We start from the raw sequence: 22,328 nt of genomic DNA, 5'->3' as shown, positions 1-22,328 counted from the left end.
CTTTGGAGCTTAAGAGGTTTTGCACAAGCGCCCAGAGGCTATGAGATTTGGTTTGAACCTTACACAGCTGGAGAGGGGCCATGGGGGCTTCTTCTTTCACAGAAGGACTTTTGGCTTATAGGCCATTGTGTGAGCATCTTCCTTTTCCCATGCCTCATTGTCCTGTGGATTGGCTATGGGGCATTCTGAGGGAAGAGGTTCAAAACGGGCAGTCCTCTTCCGGCCAGCATTTCTTTCTGTTGCAATTCGAAAGTGACTGTGGACTCTGCAGAGATTTTAGCACGCGCAATATTCTGGGAGCACTGGCGGAGGTAATACGGTGATTTTGGAAGCAGAAGGGGCTAGGCAGAGCAGGAAGCATAGACGTAGGGGGGGGCGAGCTGCAACGAGATTTAGATTAAGCTGAACTTAGATTAGACTCAGAGCGAGAGCATAGAGGGCAGAGGTGTTCAGGTGAATCCGGCAGTTTCTGCGGGCGTTTGTCCATACTTGGATGTGGAACTGGCTCCCCTTGGCGTGCATGCGGGTCCGATGACCCCTGGGATGATATGAACAACCCCTGTTCAGCGGCGGAAGCTTTGGCAAGACCAGCCTAATGGTCTCCTGCGGGGATGGGATCCACTATATGCTGAGCTGGAGCAGCTAAGATCTCATGGGGAGCTCGGGGGGAAGAGGCTTGAGGTGTCACCCGGATCTTGGTTCCGGCACAGGGAGATACCGGGCGCCGGCCTCCCCAGGCGGGCATTAGGGAGCCTCGCCCAGATCTTTCCTGGGGGGCCTCGCCCTCTGGGGAGAGACCCTCCTCCGCCAGGGTTGTAGGTCTCTCACGGCAGCCTACAATTCCTCCGAAATGTCCTGGCTTGCCGCATTGATTGTCCCGGCTGGGCCTCATGGCAGCCCGAGGAAAGTACTAGAAGAGCCGCTTGATGGGCTTAAAGAGCCGATATCCTGGCAAGCTTTGAGGCATGTCGGCCAGCTCGGTTCCTTCTAGGCCTGACGCTTATGCACTCAGCGGAGGCGCTCTCCTTGGCAAGGCGCTTTAAGGAGTTCTCACTGGGCCTCCCTCGTTGTCAAGCCTGCCCTTCTTGAGGGCTCCTCGGAGCCCTGTTCACAAACTTCGGTATAGGGCTCTTTGGGGGTTTTGGCCGGATGAGTGGGAGAAACTCTGGAGGCTGGCTGGCCGGCATTTAGGGGACTTTGATAAATGCACTTATAGAAGGCTTAATTTCAGAGGCGCACTCCGTAAGGGTGGCCTCAGGTACAACAAGCTGATCGCTAGTTAGGGCTGGCAGCATCGTAAACCGTGAAAGCTGAGCTGACTGTGTAAGAAGCGCCACGGAAGCGGCGCTGCCCTGCTAAGGCATTGCTGGCCGAACTTCGCTTTTCCCAGATCCTACAAATGTGCAGGGCTCTAGGAGCACAGCGGAAGGTGGTCTTCCCAGTCGCCCGAACCATTAGGTGACTCTCGCATCGCTACCTCGAGCATGCTTCTCACGCATAGGGCTGGTGACTTCCCACGCCCCACCGCGCTTTATGGAAAGCTCGGGTGAGGATAATATTATAGCTCAAAGAGGCGATTGCTACTGACAACCTCGGGCCAACTATGCCATCCTCCCCACGGTATCTGTGAAGTGGATCGGGCACTGAAATGCAAGGATATCGGCATCGCTCTTCCGTTAAAGGTTTCTTTCTTCTGCAGATCGTGGCTAATAATGCTTCATGAGAGTTTTGAAACCAGCGCCATTATGTGGCGCTGACGGATGGTGCAGCTGCTTCGGAAAATGAAGAAGCGGAGCAGTAGAGGGGCCGCTGAGCCGCTGGAGAGTTTGGAAATGGAGTGAAGGAGCCGGTGGGGGCAGAAGGAGGACAGAGCGCCCAATTTAGTGGATAGAGAAAATTCGGGGTTGAAATTGAAGGTGAAAGATCGAAGCGAGGCTGCGCCTACAGTAAAGGGGAGAGCCGTAGGGTCACTGCAGGCTGATGGCGCACAAAACATTGTCTCCATCGCCAGTACTTGGCAGCCATATCGGGCGCCACTCTGGTGCTTAAGAGTGCGCTCGATGTTTTCCCAGTCCTTAAGATTCACCGTCCCCCTCTGGGTACCATGGACACTGAGCTCTCAATCTCCTCAACCAATTTGGCGCGAGCTCCCTTCTTCTTCACGAGGGGACTCCTGCCGCATTTCGCTAACGCTCAGTTCGGCCAACGTGCTTGTTGCAAGCTCCTGCTTTTGCAAGCTCCCATACTCACCGTGTTCCTGGCCGGGACGAGAGTGTCCTAGATCGCCAAAGGTGTCTCTGGATCGCGCCCGATCCAGAGGACGAGGCGATACCGGAATCCGTGGTCCCTGGATCGCGCCGCATCCAGCCGGACTTCGGGTATCGCCCTTCCCCAGGCGACGGTGATGAAGCAGGGTGGAGGTTCGAGGATTCCCGGTTTCGGCACTAGGCTTGTAGTGCGACCCACGCGGTCAGCGTAAAGAAACGGACGACGAGGCGGAGATAACATCTGGTGGAGAATGTCGCCAGCAGCGGGAGACCGGAGAGTCCGTGGTTCCTAGCGAAGTCTCCCGTCTGCCGGGTTCCTGGCACCTTTTATTGCTACTCTATTGGGGCGCGTGTAGGAGGGAGGACTGGGGGGAGTTCCGTGGGAGAGCGGAGGAGGTCGGGGGAAGATCATCAATAGTGATTACGCCCATGATCTCATCTGGCCTGGCTACGTCTTGCGGCATGGAGAGGAGCGACGCTGCCTGAGCCTAATCCTCACCTGGGGGCAAGACCATTGTCCCCGCGCCCGGTGATTGAGCCAGACAGTTCATGACCCGTGACTCATGGGGGGATGAGGAGTGGGGGTGCGATGCGACCGGCAAGGCCGCAGGTCCGTTGGCGTCCCAACGTTCTACTGCGGCACTGCTGGGTCGGCAGTGCACTACTACAGACATGAAGGCTGGCAGTTGAGTTGGCCTCTGATGCAAAAAGGTTCACTGCTAGTTTCCCAAACTCCTGAATGATCTGTTGGAAGATATGTGTGTTGAGGTTCCATTCGGCTTCTGCTATCTCCTGTCGGCTGAGCCAGTCTGCCTCTATGTTGAGGCAGCCTTGAATGTGTTCCGCTGCCAGGGACTGGAGGTTTTCTTCTGCCCATGATAAGATTTTGATTGCTTCCTGATGCAGTTGGGAGGATCTCGAGTCGCCCTGGTTGTTCAGGTTTGATTTGGCTGTAACGTTGTCTGTCATGACCAGAACATGTCGATGGTGAAGGCTGGTCTGAAAGTGTTGAAGGGCCAGGTAGATGGCCCTGGTCTCCAAGATGTTTGTTGTTCAAGTGACCAATGCCCCTGTGTGAAGTTATTTTGGAGAGATGCCCCCCCAGCAGCGGAGGCTGGCATCTGTGAATAGCTGGACTCTGTCCTGGTGGAGGTAGACCTTGAGAGGTGTGTCCACCAACCCAGACTGTCCTTCATAGCTTTGGTGAGTGGGAGCGGTCCGTCCTGTTTCACCATTATTTGAGTCTGGTGCAGTCTCAGGAATCATTGAAGGGGTCTCGAATGAAGCCTCCCCCATTGGGTTAGCCCATTCCCTTCTGATTCTCCGTTCAAAATATTCTGGCAAAGGGATAAATTCCTGGGACTGTCCCTGTTGGGGGAAGAAATCCTTCTTTCCTTTGGGGCAGCCTTTGATGGGCTTAGTGGAAGTAGGGTCTGGGATGGAAGGATTCTCAGCATCATCCAAATCCTGGAGTTCCAGGGCGGAAATGGTCTTGGCCATGAGCAAGGATAAATTTTCATGTTTAAAAAACCTTAGGAAATGCTAATTTGTTTCAGTAGGGGTCTCTTCAGCCTCAGAAAAATGGCCAGAGTGTTCCTCTAATTCCCCTTTACTGACATCATCATAGTTGTTCCCTGCGATATTGTGGGGGGTCCTTCTGTAGGTGGCACCTCTTAAAGAGGAAGGGCTGGGGGACCTGGAGGGAGACCTAGGTCTGCCTGTGCGCTTGGAGAGTTCCCTTTCCCAGTGATAATTACTGATCTCCTCCCTCATGGCTTCCCCGAACATATCCATTAGTTCTCTGAAAGAAGCATTTATCCATGATTCAGGGTGATTCTCCTTTGGAAGTGAACCAGGGACTGTGGAGGCAGATGGGGCCGAGGCAGATGGGGCTGAGGTAGCCCTACCCTCCCGGCACCCCGCTTCCCAATTTTGCCTGTAAACAGCTCCAGTCTCGGGTGGAGGGAGTGCAGGGCCTGCCGCAGCCATGGGTCGCTGGTGCGTTCCTCATCTGGCAGCTCTGCTCTCTCCTGGCCCTACATGGGCTGGAATCTCAGCGCGGCCGATCACCCGCCACCAGGAGCAGCTGCTGAGGTAGAGGAGAATCACCTTCCACAGCCCTACATGGGATGCTGGTGCTCCTCTGTGAGGACGCAGCTTAGGGAACATTCCAAAGCTTCTTTTTTTGATGCTGGGACTTCATGCCACGTTTTTTCACTGGGGCTTCCTCGGGTGAAACAAACAGAGCCCTTTCGACCCTTTTCGGGTTGCTGACCTAGTCCCCTCTGCTAAAGACCTAGTAAAGGTCTCTGGGGAGGAGGGTGGAGGGAGGAGGGTGGGGTGAAGGACCCCTTCGTGGAACTCGGTTCCACAATATTGGCGATTTGCTCAAAATAGGGCCATGAAAACAGCTTTGCACGAACACAAAATAAAACATTTTAAATTGCTACAGCAGGTTTCAAAATACATAGCTGTCAGTTAAGAATCAGCTCTAGGCAATACACAAGGAACCTTCTGTACTATGGAAATGATCCTTCTTAACCTACTATGTCAGATATTAGTCACAGAAAGGAAAAAGGTCAGTACGAATTTTGGTGGACTAATCACATTAAGCATATACAAGACTCAGCTACAACATCCATGGAGAAGGTATTTACCATATATTTCAAGGATCAAGTGGCTAGTGAAAAACAGCTTCAGAATGTGTCATTCAATTTCTACATGAAAGATTTAGAGAAGATATTTATTAAGAATGATGTAAATGTCACAATTTCGGGCACAGAACAGGATTCGATGAATGTGGTAACTCCAGGAATCCCTTTGAACTAAGATCCTGTTTTATCAGGATCTGTCCAACCTCTATGGATCAGGATTTCTTCATGTACTACCAATGTCTCTTATTCACAGCACTCATTTATATACTAACTAATCATGACAATGTCTAAGGTATCTGAAGGAATAAAAGCAATGCAAACTATAACCAGAAAAAATATTATAATAAACTACACAAACCAAATAGAAATAATAAAAAAACAAGAAAACAGAAGATCTAAAAGCAACAAAGAAATCTTCCTTTCAGAAGCTCCACAAGAATGTTTTTACCAGTTTCCTCAGATATAAGCAATGAGGTCAAACTTAAGCAGGACATTTTGCAGCACTGGGACAACTACAGAAAAGGTTCTATTTCTAGTGGATGCCAACTTTAGTTCCACAAAAGACAGTACCCAAAGCAGGGAATTATTGGCAGAGCTTAAGGTATGTGGGGGAGGGGTAGAAAAAGGATGTCACCCCAGGACATATATTCTCTAGTATGCTTTAGATCCAGACCACTTTAAAAATCAAAACCAATATCTTGAATCAAGTCAGGTAGCATCCTAAAACAATTTCACTATCAATATACATGCCTTACACCAGCCGAAAATTGGATATCACCATTTTGAATCAAGTGAAATTTCCGAAGTGTTCAACAACAGTCCCATTTAGACCACATTACAACAATGCAAGTTACCAAGGCATAAATGACACTGGCAAAATCTTTATGTTCAACTGGTAGGCACAGCTGTCAAATCAAAGCGGGGAAAAATCACTCGACTACAGTTGCTATCTGTGACTGTAGGGAGCAAGAACAGTTCCCAAGGTACAAACCTGACCCCAAGTCAACATGCAGTTTGTGACTCCCATTGTGATAATATGTTGTGAATGTCTCTCTGCCAGTCACCCCTGCAAAGCAGGCCACTTTGGCCTGGTAGGGACTTGGCTACCCTTCCAAAACAAACAAGAAACAACTCTGGCTTTGGTTCATAGGCTCTTTATTTCCATCAGGCAGTTAACAGCCCTCATGTAATCCTGAGTACATACCCCACAATAACCAACAAAGAGTCACACATTCAACCATCTCTCTTGCAATCATAAGGTCTGGAAAATATGGTATTTTCAATGAAAGCTGTGACATTACATGCTAAACCTTATTTTCCAGACCTTATGATTGCAAGAGAGATGGTTGAATGTGTGAATCCTTGCCTACTGAACTCTCATCAGCCTGAGAAATGTCAGGGCAATCTTCTTGCCTTTCACATGATTAACAGAAGCAAAATAAAGTATGCAAAATAGTAAAAATTGCAGAATTTTGTAAAATAAGAAATCATACAAATTTAGTTTTCATAAATTACACAGACTGTGGAATTCAGTCTTTTTTGCTGCAGAATTTGAATAAGTGTAGAATGTTGGACTGATGGCTAGATTTCCAAAAGAATGAACCAATCTAGTCCCTCGATCTAGTCCCTAGTCCTAGATAACATCCTGCTCATTACGATACTAAGATTTTATGTAACAAACCGTACCAAGAATTTCTTGTAATCCTTTTAACACTGAAGTGACATAATAATATTGAATTCCCATATTACTGATAGAATGCTAAGGCTGCAAAAATGTAGCTTGTCTAAGTTTACCTAATGAGCTCCTAGCATAGATGAGGCCTGTATCAGCTACTTGCTTATTGTCTCCTAGCCTCCAGATCCCGCTAATATCAAGTAATGTCCCTATACGAGAACCTATCTGACACGGATGAAATAAATCCACAGATCCCAGTTGATGACTGCTTCTACCTTCATATGCAAAGGTGATTGCTCTGGGCTATAAATTAATTTTGAGAGGGTGGAAAGAAAACAACAGTATATACTTTGGCCTCATACACTGCAAACTGTCAATGCTTTGATGTCACTTTCTCAGTGCAAAGATCATTACTCAATTAATCCCAATACCACCTTTCCTAAAGTTTGTGGTTTACAAATAGGCAGAAAACTACTAACAAAATCTATGAAGTCAACATTACAATCTTTACATTAAAGACAGTAAAAGCGGTCAAAGACTCCCCAGCATATCAACATTTTCAGTTAAAGTCAAACCTACAGAAGCTCTACCCAATAAGCAAGAGCCATCTATTCCTTCCTCATATAATAACAAAAGCAATTCTATGGGATTCCTAAGTGTTCCATATTTTATCAGTTTAGCACTCTTCAGAAGATGCAGACAAAGAATTTAAAGAATTATTATTGGACGCCTAGGCACTACTCCAAATACCATAATCTATGATTCCAGCTTCAAACAGATTCCAAGAGTACTTGAATTTTTTTATGTTCAGCTGCGTTAAACAATGCTGAAGTCAAGTTTTACAAAGTATAATGCATAGGAGAGTTATCTTTTCACAGCACCATCCTGCCTAATGTGCCCTGCCTACTTAGGATTAAAGTTAGCCCTTGATAGCAATCTGTATATTCTTTGTATTTGAAGTTTAGCCACGCTTCTTCACATTTCTAGTGAAAAATGTCAACCCTTCCTGAACAGTCAAGAGCTATGAAAACAACAGCCTGGAGTACCACTAGTATTTGTAGACCTGTCAGGCTGCTGCACATTGGTTCTTACGATTACCAGTGACAGTTAGTAGTAGCACCTAGACCAGGGGTAGGGAACCTGCGGCTCGAGAGCCGCATGCGGCTCTTCTGCCCTTGCACTGCAGCTCCACGATTCGAGCCGCTGGCCCCATCCTTGCCCGCCCTGCAGGCAGCAGGGTGAGCGCACCAACTGCCCGCGGCCGGCTGGGCCGCGCCACGGGCTTCCCCTCTCACCTGCCCCATTGGAGCGGGGCGGGCGTTTTCCCGGCAGCCGGCGAGGCCGAGCCGCTGGCCCCATCCTTGCCACATCCACGCGCTTCTCAGAATGAGCGGAGTAAAAGGTAAAAAAACCCAATATATACAGTGTTATCTTTATTTTAAATGTCAAAAATTATTTGCGGCTCCAAGTGTTTTCTTTTCCCATGGAAAACGGGTCAAAATGGCTCTTTGAATGTTAAAGGTTCCCTACCCCTGACCTAGACCATTTGTTCCCTACCTGCTTCAGCAAACAGAGAAGAAATGGTTGATGGAACTAACAAAAGAGCAACAGGGTGCTGTCTTATCTCAGTCAACAGTTTATCAATGAAGGCTTTCTTATGTACTGTTTCCAGAATTTTTTTAAAAAAACCATTTACTTTATTTAGCTTACTAACATTCTTTTGGCCGGCATTACATACAAATGAGCAACTTAATACACGGTGATTTTAACATAAAAAAGAGTGTGTTGATAGTCCTGTAAAGTTGCAGCCAATGTACAATGACCCTGATGGAGTTTTCAAGGCATGTGATTAAGCAGAGGTGATTTGGCATTGCCTTCCTCTTAGAGTCTTCCTTGGATGTCTCCCTTCCAAGAACCAACCCAGTGTAGCTTCTGAGATCTGACAAGACTGAGCTACTCTGTACCATGCCACATCTCCAAAGAAGGGTTTGCATAACATAAAAGATATCTTAATCCAGAGAAAGTATGCTAACATCTTTCCACTTACGCTGATACATCCTATTTAACCTAGGCTTTCTTTCCCTGCACAACAAAGTGGGAACAGGGGAATAGAGGACTCAAGACAGGTTTGTAGTGGGTAATCTCAATCATTTGGTGACTGTCACATTCAAGCGAAGGTCAACCTATATACAAACTCGGCTGTCTCTGACCAGTATGAGATGGTCAGCTGCATACCTGTGCTCTGGAATCAGGCAAAAATGAAATGTCAAATTACAGCTGAAACTGTAGATGACCCAACCTAACGCAAAATAAGAATAGGCACTATGCAGGCACAGAACTTGCTATACAGATGCTGATTCTGATTCAAGATGGCTCCTGCCAAGAGGTCATATATCAGACATACTGATAAATACTATCCACATACTGCACTTCCCTCCCCTCAAAGAGCTGGCTATGGGTGGATAAGAAAATCTTTTTTCATTCCTACATCTCAAAGATCCCAGAAGAGTGCAAGGGGGGGGGGGTACTCACTTTACTCTTCTGCCCAGGGAAAATAATAGGTTCAAAAAACATTTGAATCAAAGCACACATTCTATAATGCTAACTCAACCCCCATCCTTTATTAAAGATGAAGTCCACCTGCCATTTAAAGATTATCTGTAGGAAGTCAGTGGACACAGAAATGTGCATCTTTCAACTCAAATTGCCTCCTCAATCTTATTATTTATTCACAACATTTGTATGCCATCTTTCTGTCTTTACAAGGGCAACCACTGTAGATCAGAATCTGTTTCTATGTCGTTAGACATCAACTTAAGCAGCCTGAGCAGTATTTAAGCAACATTCCAACATTCCTAGAATGCACGAGGAGTATGCTTATACATCAACCTTAGCTGTCACCAGTTTTCTATAGAAGGTAGGAGGTGGGATATCAAAAGTAGCCCCCACAATTTTGTTGCTATCCCCACACTCCAACAGAAGGTGCCTCCTAGGCCCATTTTGGCATCCTCCTCACTCACATGCAATATATACCCTCTTCACTAATAAGAAGCGGATATAGACATATTCACATTAACCCAAAATATACACATTTAGAAACCTTCATAATTTAACCTTCACTTTAATAGAGACACTGAACCTTTCTCTAATGGTTCATTTTAATGAATGTTCAAGGATAATAACTGAGTCAAGTGATGCTACAGCAAAAGAAAAAGGCAAATACTATGCTGAGTTATGCTGAGTTACCCAAACAAAAACCTGAAAAACATTCTGACCTATTAAATTGCTATTACCCCACCCCTTTTCTACAAACTGTTACAGCTAGGATTTCAAGTGCCCAAATTACAAGGTATCTCATTCTCTGAATTTTGCCTCAGATGCTGTGCAGCTTTACCTTCTTTCTGGGCTTGATCCTATAAAACTTCTATCTCTGCTTCTTTGCCCTCCCTGGGGCATTTACACCAGCAGAGGGGCAAATACACCAGCGGGTGGCCTCCTGTGTCTGGGACAACCAGACACAGTGCCAACCACCATGTCAGCACTCTCACACCACCACCAGGCCCACTGGCAGATCAGGGATGTGGTGGAGGAATTCTAGGGGCTAGGGGCGGTGGGATTGCAACAGTTGCACCACTGCCCTGTCCTTGGACTTAACACCATCCTTTTGGATGACATGAGTTCATTAAGTTCTATGGAAGGCTTTCTTTATTTTTACTTGCCCTGTGCTGCTGGAAAACCCTATGTGTCCAGCAGCAACACTGTCTCTTCCCACTCTCCAGAGTGCCCTTCATTTGGGCTCTTTTTTGTCCTAATGCTGACAAAAATATTATGAAGCACTATGAAAGGGATGTTCGCTACAACAGCTACATAATCTACACATTTATTATTCATCAGAAATTCAACTTCCAATTTACACTACAATTAAAAAAACACTAAATACTTGATACTTATTTCCCTCTTGTCACCAGCACAGTCTGGGGGAGCTCCCACAGATTAGGAGCTCCAGTTTCACTGGACCAGACAAAATGAATTGCTCCATACAATCTTGCTCCTGGACTACACTCCTGCCCTTTCAGGCCCTCTTTTCTCTCAAGAATTCATAACCCCCCCCCCCTTTTTTTTTCAGCCTTCACCCAAATCTCTTCTAATTTCTCTCCTCCTTCTTGGTCAATTCCCAAACTTATCCTCATAGCCAGTCATTCATGCTTTACAATCTCTAGCCACACACATCCAAAATAGATACAGATATTAATCTTAATTAACTTTTTACAGCAACACAACAATAGCCCACCGTTTACTTTTGTACAAATATACCAAGAAAAACTGAAATATGTGATCCATGCTATCAAAAGAAGGCTGAAATGAGTTAATAATTGTGTGTCATCACAGAGGTATGAGATGGAACTTTTTTTAAAAATTGTCTCATAAATTTAACAGCAATGGATGAATACCATGGCCCACACTACACGAGGCAAGCTGGGCAGTTTCAAAGATGTAATTAATGTTTTCCAGGTAATTATCCCTATGAATTGCTTAAGAATTTCTTATTGGTTTGTGAACCAGAGATGGGTGGATAAAACCAGAAATACATATAATAATCAAAATAAATCAAATATGAAATTTACATGATTGGTTGTAGAGTTCAAAAAACACAACATTCTTATTTATATGTCTTCTTGTAGATGATCGAAGGAACGCTGTAGTTACCAATCTGATATGGAACTAGCCCGTAATGCAAGCAATATAACAGAGATTGACTGTGAAACTGAAATCACCCAATGACCTCAATGGAGAACAGTGAAATTAAGCTGAAACAGTAAATAACCATACTAATATCATGCCATATAGAATTCTTTGGGTGTGCTAAAATGACAGTGCAATCCTCTGGGGTGCCCCATGCTAAGTCCAAATGGGTTTCAACTTGAGTGACTCACCGTAAAATTTTATTTATTTATTTATTTTTCAGATTTTTAGACCGCCCCATCCCCTAGGGGCTCTGGGCGGTGAATCACTAGTGTGTCAACAGTTTGCAGTGCCTTTTTAAAATGTAAACAATGCACAAGAAATACATGCAACATACATGATAAATCAGATTAATCCTTATTTAGGGCATAATTTACCAGACCTATTTATAATTCAATTATAATTTACCAGACCTATTTATAATTCAATTTTTTCCACAGAACCCACAGCACTGGCATCATACCTAAAAGACAAATTGTGAAGCAGGACAGGCAAGAGTACAAAAAGTATACATCAACCTGGCCCACATCGTACTCAACCATATTAGCTGATATGAGATTAGCCTGTGATTACTTCCCCCAAATTTCTCGTCATATTAGTATTCAACAGAGACAGAGTTAATCTTAAAAATACAATACAGTCCACCTGTACAATCACTACTTTTGCTGCTGCACAAACCAACTTCCAGATTTTTTTGGGTGGGGGAGGGGTGAGAGACAACTCTTGTATGGTAGCTATTACAATTTAGGTGACAACTGACCCACAGTGTGCTAATATAGACATCCTGATGGTCTTCAATATGCTGAGAGTGGGAAAACTCCTTTTTACTTCATCAAAATCAAATATTTATATTCACTAATATAAAACAATCAGAATATTTTGTGGTTCATTGGCATACTTTTAAAAACATGTGGAGAAAAATTACCTGGAACTTAATAAAACCATTCCCCACTGGCTTCATTTCTGCTTTCCCTGCTCCACTCTGGTCTCCACTTCCATGCCACACCGAGTTGGTAGCACCAAAGCATTCCAGGTCGCAAAGGTAGATGCTATGCTTTCAAAAAATCTGCTGTAGATATACCACCGAATCAACTCGACAAGCAATGTTTGAGGAGCAGTAAAATGTACAGAAGATTCCCCAAAGCACAGCATAAGATATAGCAATGTGAGGAATTGCCTCAGCAACCTCAAATTATAATTTCTGTCTCCTGATGAACTCTTTTATTTGGAGAGGGGCTTCTCTGTGCTTGTGAACACACCTTTGACTGTTTGAAGAAGTTTAACAAGCTGGATTTTTGTGCAAACATGCCAGGTTATCAAAATAGAAACTCTAGTTGGTGCTGGACCCATTTTGTGTATTTTTTGATCCACAAAAAACTCACATAATAACCTTTGGATATTACAAAATAATAGTAAACTAATGTAACAGTCTGTAGACATAGTGGATATGGTTTTATGAAGATCAAATAAGTAAAAGACACTTTGTACCATATCAGTTGTTTTTGTAATTTTCTGAAATTACAAACTTCATGAAAACATAAAACCTAACATTTTTACCAAAGATGTATATAAAACTTGGATAAGAGACGTCCCAGTTTAAAGTCCTAGAATAGCCTCACTCCAGGTAAAGTGGATGAATTATATGCTCCTCTTCCAAGGTGAAACCATTCCTGCAGGATTGGGGGAGGGGGGGAAACCACAGCTCAATGAAAGAGGACCTAATTTGCCCATGGAGGTTCCAGTTAAAGATCATGGAATAGCAGCACTGGGGCAAGTGGGGGACAGACACAGCACCTGTGGCCTTCAAGAACTGCTAACTAGAGTAGGCAACACTGGGCTAGAGATACCAATGGTGTGATACAGATTCACATGTTCATTAACAGCAACCCTACCTGCAGAAGCAGCCAAATGGCAAAGTGTAATGTAATCCCTCCTGGCTTCACCAAGCCCACTCCAATAGTCTCCCCCGTCTGACTGCTGCTGCCTTATTACCACTGCCATTTCAAGTAAGAATAGTATAGCTGTTTTGTGGTTGCTTGCATCCTTGCTCACTTGCTCCAAGTTGTGAGGAAATACTGGGGATGGAAGCAAGCACACACACACACACCCCAGAGTCATTCACAAGGATTGATTTTACATTTGAAAAAAGCCACAAAAACAGACAAATTACCAATCATTTAACATTTACTGGATGCCAAACAAACATTTTAGAATATGGTGGGAGATTCAAGTTTTACCTGGGCTTCATTACGAATATCTACCCAATTAAGTTGTCTGTCAATTCCATTCTCTTCAAAAAATATATGCATTTGCAGAAATATATACTAGCAAGGAAATCACATTTTTCAAGCAGTTTACAGCTTCCTTATTCAAGATCAAGAGTTTACCAAGGAACAGGGTTTCGAAGCCACAGAGCATACGGCTATTTTGAAACTCAATAAAAACCAAAGAAAGCAGAATGCTACCGTTTTAGATTTTAAATCTCTATAGGTTACAATTGCAACATATATACACTTGTCAAAGTATAAAACTACTCTGCATAATAACGAGAATAAAACAATTTTAAAAACTCCAGCAACGAAACCTTTTTTCCCTTTTTGATTTACAGATATCTAAAGTTAGATGCATCAATACATTAGGATTATTTTAATTAAAAATATGGAGCATTCTCAACTCTCACTTGATAATGAGAACAGACACTAATCAGTGCTTCCAAGAACCTATCATATCAGGATTAATTAGAAGCCTAGCTTCTGGCACCCATTTTGTATATACTGGCCAAACTTTACAGAAGCTCTATGGGGTTTTTTTGCCCCACTACTGTCACTTTGCATTTTCTATATTGCCACAATAGCTGATCATAGCCAGAAAACCAACGTACAATAGTTATTGGCAAAATGATAAAGGAAGGAAAATGGTTTACGTATACTAACATCCTAGTCTTGGGGAATCCAGTCAAGCTACGCAAAGAGGCGTGTTTGTCCCCTGCATACTCCCAAATGTGGAAGTAGGATCAGAAACTGGATCTGGAAGAAAGGGTAAACAGCATGTTAGTTAAATTCACAGATGGTACTACATTGGGTAATGCTGCAAACATTAACAGGAACAAAAATACAAGTGAATTTGGGAACATATGAAGGAAAATGAACAGCATTTCAGGGATTGTCACTGATGTGCAAAGATACTCTAACACAGAGATCTTAAAAAAACATAAATCACGTAGAAATGGATAGATGCTAAATAAAAAGATCTGCATGAAATCAAGGAGACAGAAGCAACAAGTGAGGAAAAGTGACTGTTAAACACATACTTGTTCTACTATGACCGAAAAACTGCCATAGCAAATAAGCTGCTATACAAACCATCATTCACTCTTACAGTTCTCTTACTTCAGTCTGCATCTCTGAAAATTGTCTAATTAATATAATGAATTGTACTTTAGATAGTCAGGGAAACCAAATTTTAATTTTTGTTAAGCTTTGTTTCAGTAGGAAACCTATACATATTCAACACTGTGACTGCAATCCCAAGAGCATTCTCCAGGGAGTAAGCCCCGCTGAATAAAACGATATTTACTTTCACGTAAACCTTTTTAGGATTGCTCTTTTTGTCTCTTAGCTGAGATTAACACCTCTTTCAAAGACACCAATTTGTCCACTAGAAGATCTAGTCAGCAATTTTGGTTAGGTATCATAAAGGTCAGAGAGCAGTTCTCACTCTGTAATTTAAGATACGGAGCCTTGCAAAATTCTGCTATGTTTGCAAGAAATATATAAGGTTGGGCTTCAGAAGTGGTTTGCATGTTAGAAACCAGGTATACAAGCATTGAAAAGAGTTTCAACAGAAAAAAATGAAATAGTTTAAACAGCTGAAAGACTGGGAGTGTAAGAGACATGACGGTAACACCAAAAAAGATATGGAACTAAAAGATGCACATTCTGTTTTAAAATAGAAATAGAAAATGGATTACTATGCAGATAGTTATTCCTTTGCACCTCAAATAGCATGCCTTGTGCTAAAAGAACAAGCCAGACATACAATGTATCCTTGAGGAAGATTTGTTCATTTCTGCCTAATTCACTTCAGTATTCACTCAAAAAAGTAGTAGTGGTAGTATTAAGGGCATATGGAAACAGTCAAATTACACAAAAGATAAAATAATCAGGTTATTCCCGCCCCCCCCCCCCAACTAACATATTAATTGTTGATTTTATGTCTGTGTATATATTTCACCTTGTTTTTAGTTGTTTTCATGATGTATTTTTGGGGAGTGGTTTTAATTTTTTTATATTAAAAAGGGAAGCCTGATTAAACAACTGGAATTCAAAGAACTGAGCAAATGCATGTAAGTTTCAACATTTACTCTTATCCCTGATTTTGGAATTAAGTCCAGAAGAACAGATTCTCCATATGACTGTTGCTGGACACAGTACATGCCATATGCACTGTCTGTAGAAACTCATGCTCAAAATATACATGCTATCAGTGGCATGCAGTTAAAAATTAGGTTTCAGAGTATAAAACCCCTGTTAAGCACTGGCAATGTACATGAACACTACTATTCTGTATAATTTGGACCAGGTATTAAAGCTAAAAACATAACAGTTTATACAAGCGTAATAAAAATTAGCTACTCCCTGTGGAAGAAAAATTAGGTTTTGCCTATTTTAACATGTTTGAGGAAGCATGGTGCACAGGATTCAGATCTGAGCTTACCCATTAGCCACAGTAAGTCCTCCTCAATTAGGAAAACATTAAGATAATACACATACATAACCTACCCAAAGACATTATACCAGGTCTGAGGGCAGCTTTATGATAAATAGAAGAAGAGAAAAAGAGTTTGGATTTATATCCCCGCTTTCTCTCCTGCAGGAGACTCAAAGGGGCTTACAATCGCCTTGCCCTTCCCCCCTCACAACAAACACCCTGTGAGGTAGGTGGGGCTGAGAGAGCTCTGAGAAGCTGTGACTAGCCCAAGGTTACCCAGCTGGCATGTGTGGGAGCGTACAGGGTAATCTGAATTCCCCAGATAAGCCTCCACAGCTCAGGTGGCAGAGCTGGGAATCAATCCCCCGGTTTTATGTACAATGATAAATAACTTACTGAAGCATATATATGTCATATATTAGGATCATACACACATGAAAACCGAGGTTCCACTATATTCCAGAAAATACAGACAGTATAAGTGTCTTGCACACCCTCTTTAGAACTGAGAGGCATGTTGTTATATTTTCAGTGTCAGCTGTGCAAGCAGAACTAAATGCAAATGTTCATATTGAAAAGTGATCGTAATCCTTTCCTCTTAAAATAACTATGTAGTGATTGGGAAAGAACTGAACTGCAAGTTTTCACGTATTATAAATGAAAAAGTTGCTTTTCGCCAGCAATCCGTCCGGCGACACTCGGCAAAAACTGAAACAGGTGAAAACTGAAGCTATGACGTAGCCAAGAATGGAGGCGCCCGGCAAAAACTGAGGCCAAAAAAATGGCCCGGGGTGACCAGTGAAAACCGAAACTGGCGAAAACCGAAGGCGATGATTACCAAGGTTCCACTGTATTTATTTTTCTGAGACGGCCTGGCATATCTACATATTTGGTGCTGAACAGGCAGAAGTAAACAACTTCAAAGAAAGTGTGGCTGTTTTACATCTGGAAAAGGAACAGGTATAATGTAACTACCACGGTGTACAATGTTCATAAGTGTGCACAAGGTTCATAAGTGTGCAATAATTATAAAATTCTGCATAATGACTTATATTAAAAATGATAAAAGCAAGCCTGAGCACACTACAGTTGCACACTCGATGTTGACTTTTCAATTTAGAGCAGTCTACATTAGTATGCTTTAACCCAAGAGCCAAGACTGTCAAGGTGGGTCACAAGCCCCTAGAGAGCAGCCACTTTCCAGCAGCTTTTTGAAGTTGCCTGCTGTTAGTGCACATGAGCAGACAATCAGGGTGGAATGGAGAAAATTTCTATTTAAATCAGGCAGATACACACACTTCAGATCTGTATCTTCCTATCATATGACTGTGAGGCCACTGACTTCCCGCCACATGTGTGTAGCTCAATGGGTCCCATGCTGCTGTCTGCAGTTAAAAGCAGACCCTGGGGCTAGAGAAGGTTAGACACCACTGAGCTATATAATCAAAGCTACAAATTAACGTTTGTAAGAGTGTTTTTATAGCTTTAGATTCTGTCCAGCAACAGGCTACCTGCTATATTAGTGTGCCATTTTCTCCCAGTAGTCACATCACTTCCTGTGTAACAAACAGATCTAGCTATTTTAGCATGTACACTTCCTGAAGGCTCTTACAGAATTTTTCATTACACTACATGGGACAGCTACCTTTGAATGCCAGCAAAGTGACAAACTGGCTGTTGTTTCAAAGTTAATTTGTAGTCTTAATGCCTAATCTGAATTATCCAGTTTTGTTAATAAAATATTTCACAAATAATTCTCTGAAGTGAACTATTTTGGTTAATAGACTGACATTTTAAATCTAATCTTCAAAACTTCAGCAGTATTTTTGTATCTTCAAATAAAATTATGTTTGATCACATTTAACAACTTTTTCTGCCAGAATACAAAGCATTTATGCATCTTTAAAATGCCTCCCTGCTACCTTTCCTCCTCAAACACTTGCTAAAGAAGATCCTTTAAAGAATTTTAAATATTAAAAACAGAAAAATAGACAATACTACCCTTTATTTAACTAGTTTTATTCCAAACCTATTCATAATGCTGATTGAATTCTTCAAGTATTTCCCCTATTAGTACCTATTAGTATTTTACACAGGCCAATAATCTATTAGTATCTTACACAGGCCAATAACCCCACTAACTCAGCATTATCAACTTGTCTGTCTCCATGTTTCAATGCTGGGCTCTACGGTCCCAGACAGCAAGATTTCTCAGCTCTGTTGAAGATCAACCTTGGGTCCCCAAGTATGCAAACACATATTCTTTCCCATTTGAACAGAATTCAAAACAGGTTAGCAAATACACTTCTCTTCCTCAGAGAAAGAAAAATTATTGGGAAACCATAACTAACACTGATTGCACCATGGCAGTTTATGGGTGCTATATATGAAGCAAGTCCCATATCCAAGACCTCATAAAACTGATCAATTTGAAGTTCAAACTGTCAGGTACAATGCCATCAAGATAAAATACCACCAACACAATTACACTTTGGACCTTCTAAAATGTTTTTGTACTTTACCTCCAAAAATAATCTGGATGACTAGGTGATTCACCTTCACAACTTAGTTACTTTGATCATATCTTTTGTTTACACAAAAGGGGGAAAGTACACCCAAACAGAAACTGAGATTAGAGGAAAAATTGGGGAAAGCTAAAAATAAACAAAAAAGAATGACCCCTACATGCAGAGGCAACTCCCCCACATAAGTCTGGCCTGTATAGTTGCTAAGACACTACCAGAAATGATCTAGTACACTGTTTTCTTTGAGTTTGCATGCATCTCCAAGTGCTTCTGCCCAAGCAGCAGAATAAAATACATTGTCCTCAACTTTCCCAGCACAGAATTTTGAACAAAATAGAAACACCTACTGAAAACTACTGGGTAGACAAACTAAACAGTGGTGTTTGTGATGACCTGAAATGATGTAAGTAGGTGTGTAGACTATTACAGTCCAAGCCATTTTCCCAGGCTTCCAAGTGGATCAGGGAGGAGGTTAAAAGGAAAAAAAAAGCACCACTGCCCAGAAGCCCTCCATAGGGCTTAATGGAGCTGGCGTAACTTCGAGCTCCAGGCTATGGAATTCACAGGCCTAAACCCCAACTGAAAGCCAACTAAAGTCAGCCTGCACCCTGGGAATGCCCCACCCCTCCCTGCACCCAAGTGGATGCCAGCGTTTTGCGACACTGAGCTGAGGGGCGCCGGCACTTCTGCCCCATGTGCATTCTACCCCTTATCTGGGTGGGGCTGCACAACTTCTACTCTGGAATAATGCATGATTGGGATAAAAATACCATAGCTGAAATTAGAATAAGTATTAAATGAAACAGAGTCATATACAACTACAACAGGCAGAGGGAAAAGAAAAATCTTCCAGAGGGAAGTATGAAATAGACATGGATGATCCCAAATAAACTTTAAATCACAAACCTCTCGAGAAAAATTCTAGTCCTTATCATCTATTTTTCATTATCATTTCTTGATGTCTCTTTTGTGACAATCTTGACAAAGACCCACATTACTGAGATATATTGGTGGTTCATAATACTTTTGCAAACCTGGTGCTATTTTTGAGATGAAAATGTACTATTACTTCTCAGACAAGTGAAACAAAAAGCAGATACTCTATATTTTGAAGAACATATAAGAAGGATATAATAAACAATATTTCATAAGCAGTTCAACAACTGTTATGGGGAAATATTAAGGTCCAAGGGTAATAATAAACACGTCTATATATTGAGTAAATACAGAAAAAGGGTCATTCCTTGCAAGAGTTAGAAGCTGAATTACAAAGAAAAAGATTAAAACACAAAAGTTCAGAATTAGAGGATAAGGTACAACATGACACTATCAGTCACAATCACTTAACTCTCTTGCTACCTTAGGTAAAAAGAGCTAATTCTAATGTTCTCTATTTCCTACCACCCCCTTCCTTGTACTTCCTGCTCTGCTCCTTGGACAACAATGCTTCTCCCTTTTTTATTTAATAGTCCAAAATTTAGACAGATAAAATGGCACAATGTGCACTTCTAAGGCTGCAACCCTAGCTACACACACTTAATTAGATGCAAGTGCTACTGAGTATAGTGAACCAGCACGCCATAGTGGATAGTGCAGCAGACTAAGATCTAGGAGTCCCAAGTTCATATCTCCACTCTCCCATGGAAGCTTGCTGGCTGACTTTGGGCTAACTACACACTCACAGTCTAACCTATGTCGCTGGGTTGTTGGGAGAGTAAAATAGAAAAATGGAGACTGATGCAGGCCACTCTGGGTCCGCATTGGGGGAAAAGACAGAATATAAAGACTTACTACTTAAAAGGAGCACACTATAAATTGATCACATAACACAAATTAGATGCTACCATAATTATACAGAAATCCACCCTAAGTTTGTGCTTTCCACCTGCATACCCTATTCACATCTATCTGCCTTTTTTTTAAATACAAAAGGCGAAACGGTTATCTCTAGCATTTCAGTACATGTCATTCTATAGAAGAAACTAAGAATTTGTAGTTTTTCAGAATTCACAGCATCTAGGGAATACTTTTCAGCATTACAACACGAGTATAACAAGATGGGTGAGTGCTGGGATTTACTTTGACCAAACTCTCCCAAGAGTAAAGAAGTGTCTTCCAGAAGTGCCCAAGGGTCAGCAACTAGGCATAGCAAGACTGCACCCCTGACCAAGGAGCAACACAATGTGGACTAAAGGGAAAAGCCAGAGCTAAATTCGTAAAAGATATGGAGTGCTGACGATTTGCATGTTTAAATGTGGGATGGGAGAGGGGCGTGGTCACCTTGGAACAATCACGCTCTACGATAATTTCATTGAGGGTAACTTTACAAAACCGGATCAGCTCCTCAGCACGGGCGTGTAAAAGGCGGATGAGAACCTAAACACTTCCTTCCGCCACCCACTCCGACCGACACAGCCCGCCTCGCCCCCTTCCCCCAAACAAAGAGCGCTCCCTCCAGAGAGGGGAGAAGGAGGCAGAAGGAGACCAGGCCGAAGGGGGCGGGGCGGAGCCTGGGCCGTGGCTGTTCCGTGAAGCACAAGGGGAAGGGGGGGAAGGGCGGGGCGCGTGCACGGAGCGGCTAATCCATGCGGGAGGGCGGGGGCGCGCGAGCGGCCGGCACGCGAGCAGCTAAAGAGGTGGGGGAGGGGCGGTGAGCGCTCTTCTTCGCTGGGTATGTGGTGAAAGGGGGGGGGTCATACCGCCATTGCCTTCTCCTCCCCTTCGTGGGCACGTTCCGATCCCCTCCCCCCACTGGTCCCTCACCCACACAGCGCAGCAGCCGGTGTCGCCACGAGTCGAGCTGGTGGCGGAAGCCGCGCCTCTCGATGGAGCACTCCTGCCGCCCGCACGGACTCGCCATCTTCTGGGGGAGGGGCCCAGAGCCGCCGCCGGCACGCCCGCCGTTGCGTCACTCTACGTCATCGCGCACCGCGAGGAGGTAGTAGTGCAGCCCCGTGCCTCTTAACGCCCAAAGTGGTGGGGGAAATGTTGCTATGGTAACCGCAGCAAGGTTAAGGACGAGTCTGTTGGAGTCGCGGCGACGTTCGCCGGCTAACTGGGCAATGGTTTTAACCGCTCATACCGGCCGTTAAACCCTCGAATGCGACAAGCAGATCTGCCCCACTGAGTACAACCGGCATGTAATCACAGACTGTACCAAAACAGATGTATAATAAGACAAAAGTTGGTTATTCAGTCTCAAATCGCATAGAGCCACCAACCATATATACTAGAAGGCTGAACTGAGTGAATGCCATGCCGTAGCAATGTATCTAACCTTCAGTTTTGGAAAGGGCTCTTGTTTAGAGAGATCTCTGACCAAAAAGAAATTGTGTTGACTGATCTGCAACGAAGGGGCTGGGATGTGAAGGACACTATAGTATTACGGAAGTAAGCTTTGGGCCCTTTTGAGTCACGCGTCTAAACCCAACCTGGAAAAGTCCTTGGTGAGGTCCCTTGGCTCAACCCACTTAAAATCAAGGATAGCCAGCACAGGCCCTTCCACAAAGATTCCGTCCACCCAAATAAGCATATAGAAGCAAATCACATTGCTTTCGCAGCTTCGTGCCCCTACCCCAAAATTTGACCCCCTAGTTCCTTTGGGAAGCAAGTAAGAGAAGTCAGACTTCATTTATAAGGATCTGCATATGCCATCTCCTGAGACCCAAGAAGTGTGAGGTAAACACTTGGCAAAATGGGAAACTGAGGGAGAACATTAGTAATAATGATTTTAATTGAGTTTTTAAACACACAA

The 22,328-nt window shown here is 43.4% G+C and overlaps 1 long non-coding RNA gene across 1 annotated transcript in view; it reads right to left on the bottom strand.

Annotated features, from left to right (window-relative positions):
- Positions 1 to 21,443, bottom strand: part of LOC125437551 — a 35,461-nt gene extending 14,018 nt beyond the window's left edge. Inside the window, exons 1-2 of the long non-coding RNA XR_007245236.1 lie at positions 21,338 to 21,443; positions 14,273 to 14,365 (exon numbers count right to left, since the gene is read on the bottom strand). This is a non-coding gene — a long non-coding RNA (uncharacterized LOC125437551). The remainder of the gene's footprint in view (positions 1 to 14,272; positions 14,366 to 21,337) is intronic.
- Positions 21,444 to 22,328: the final 885 nt, after the last annotated feature.

Source organism: Sphaerodactylus townsendi, linkage group LG08 (assembly GCF_021028975.2).
Source record: "Sphaerodactylus townsendi isolate TG3544 linkage group LG08, MPM_Stown_v2.3, whole genome shotgun sequence".
In the NCBI taxonomy this organism is placed as follows: Eukaryota; Metazoa; Chordata; class Lepidosauria; order Squamata; family Sphaerodactylidae; genus Sphaerodactylus; species Sphaerodactylus townsendi.
Note: the sequence above shows the minus strand (reverse complement) of the source record. Positions and strands in the feature narration are given on the sequence as shown.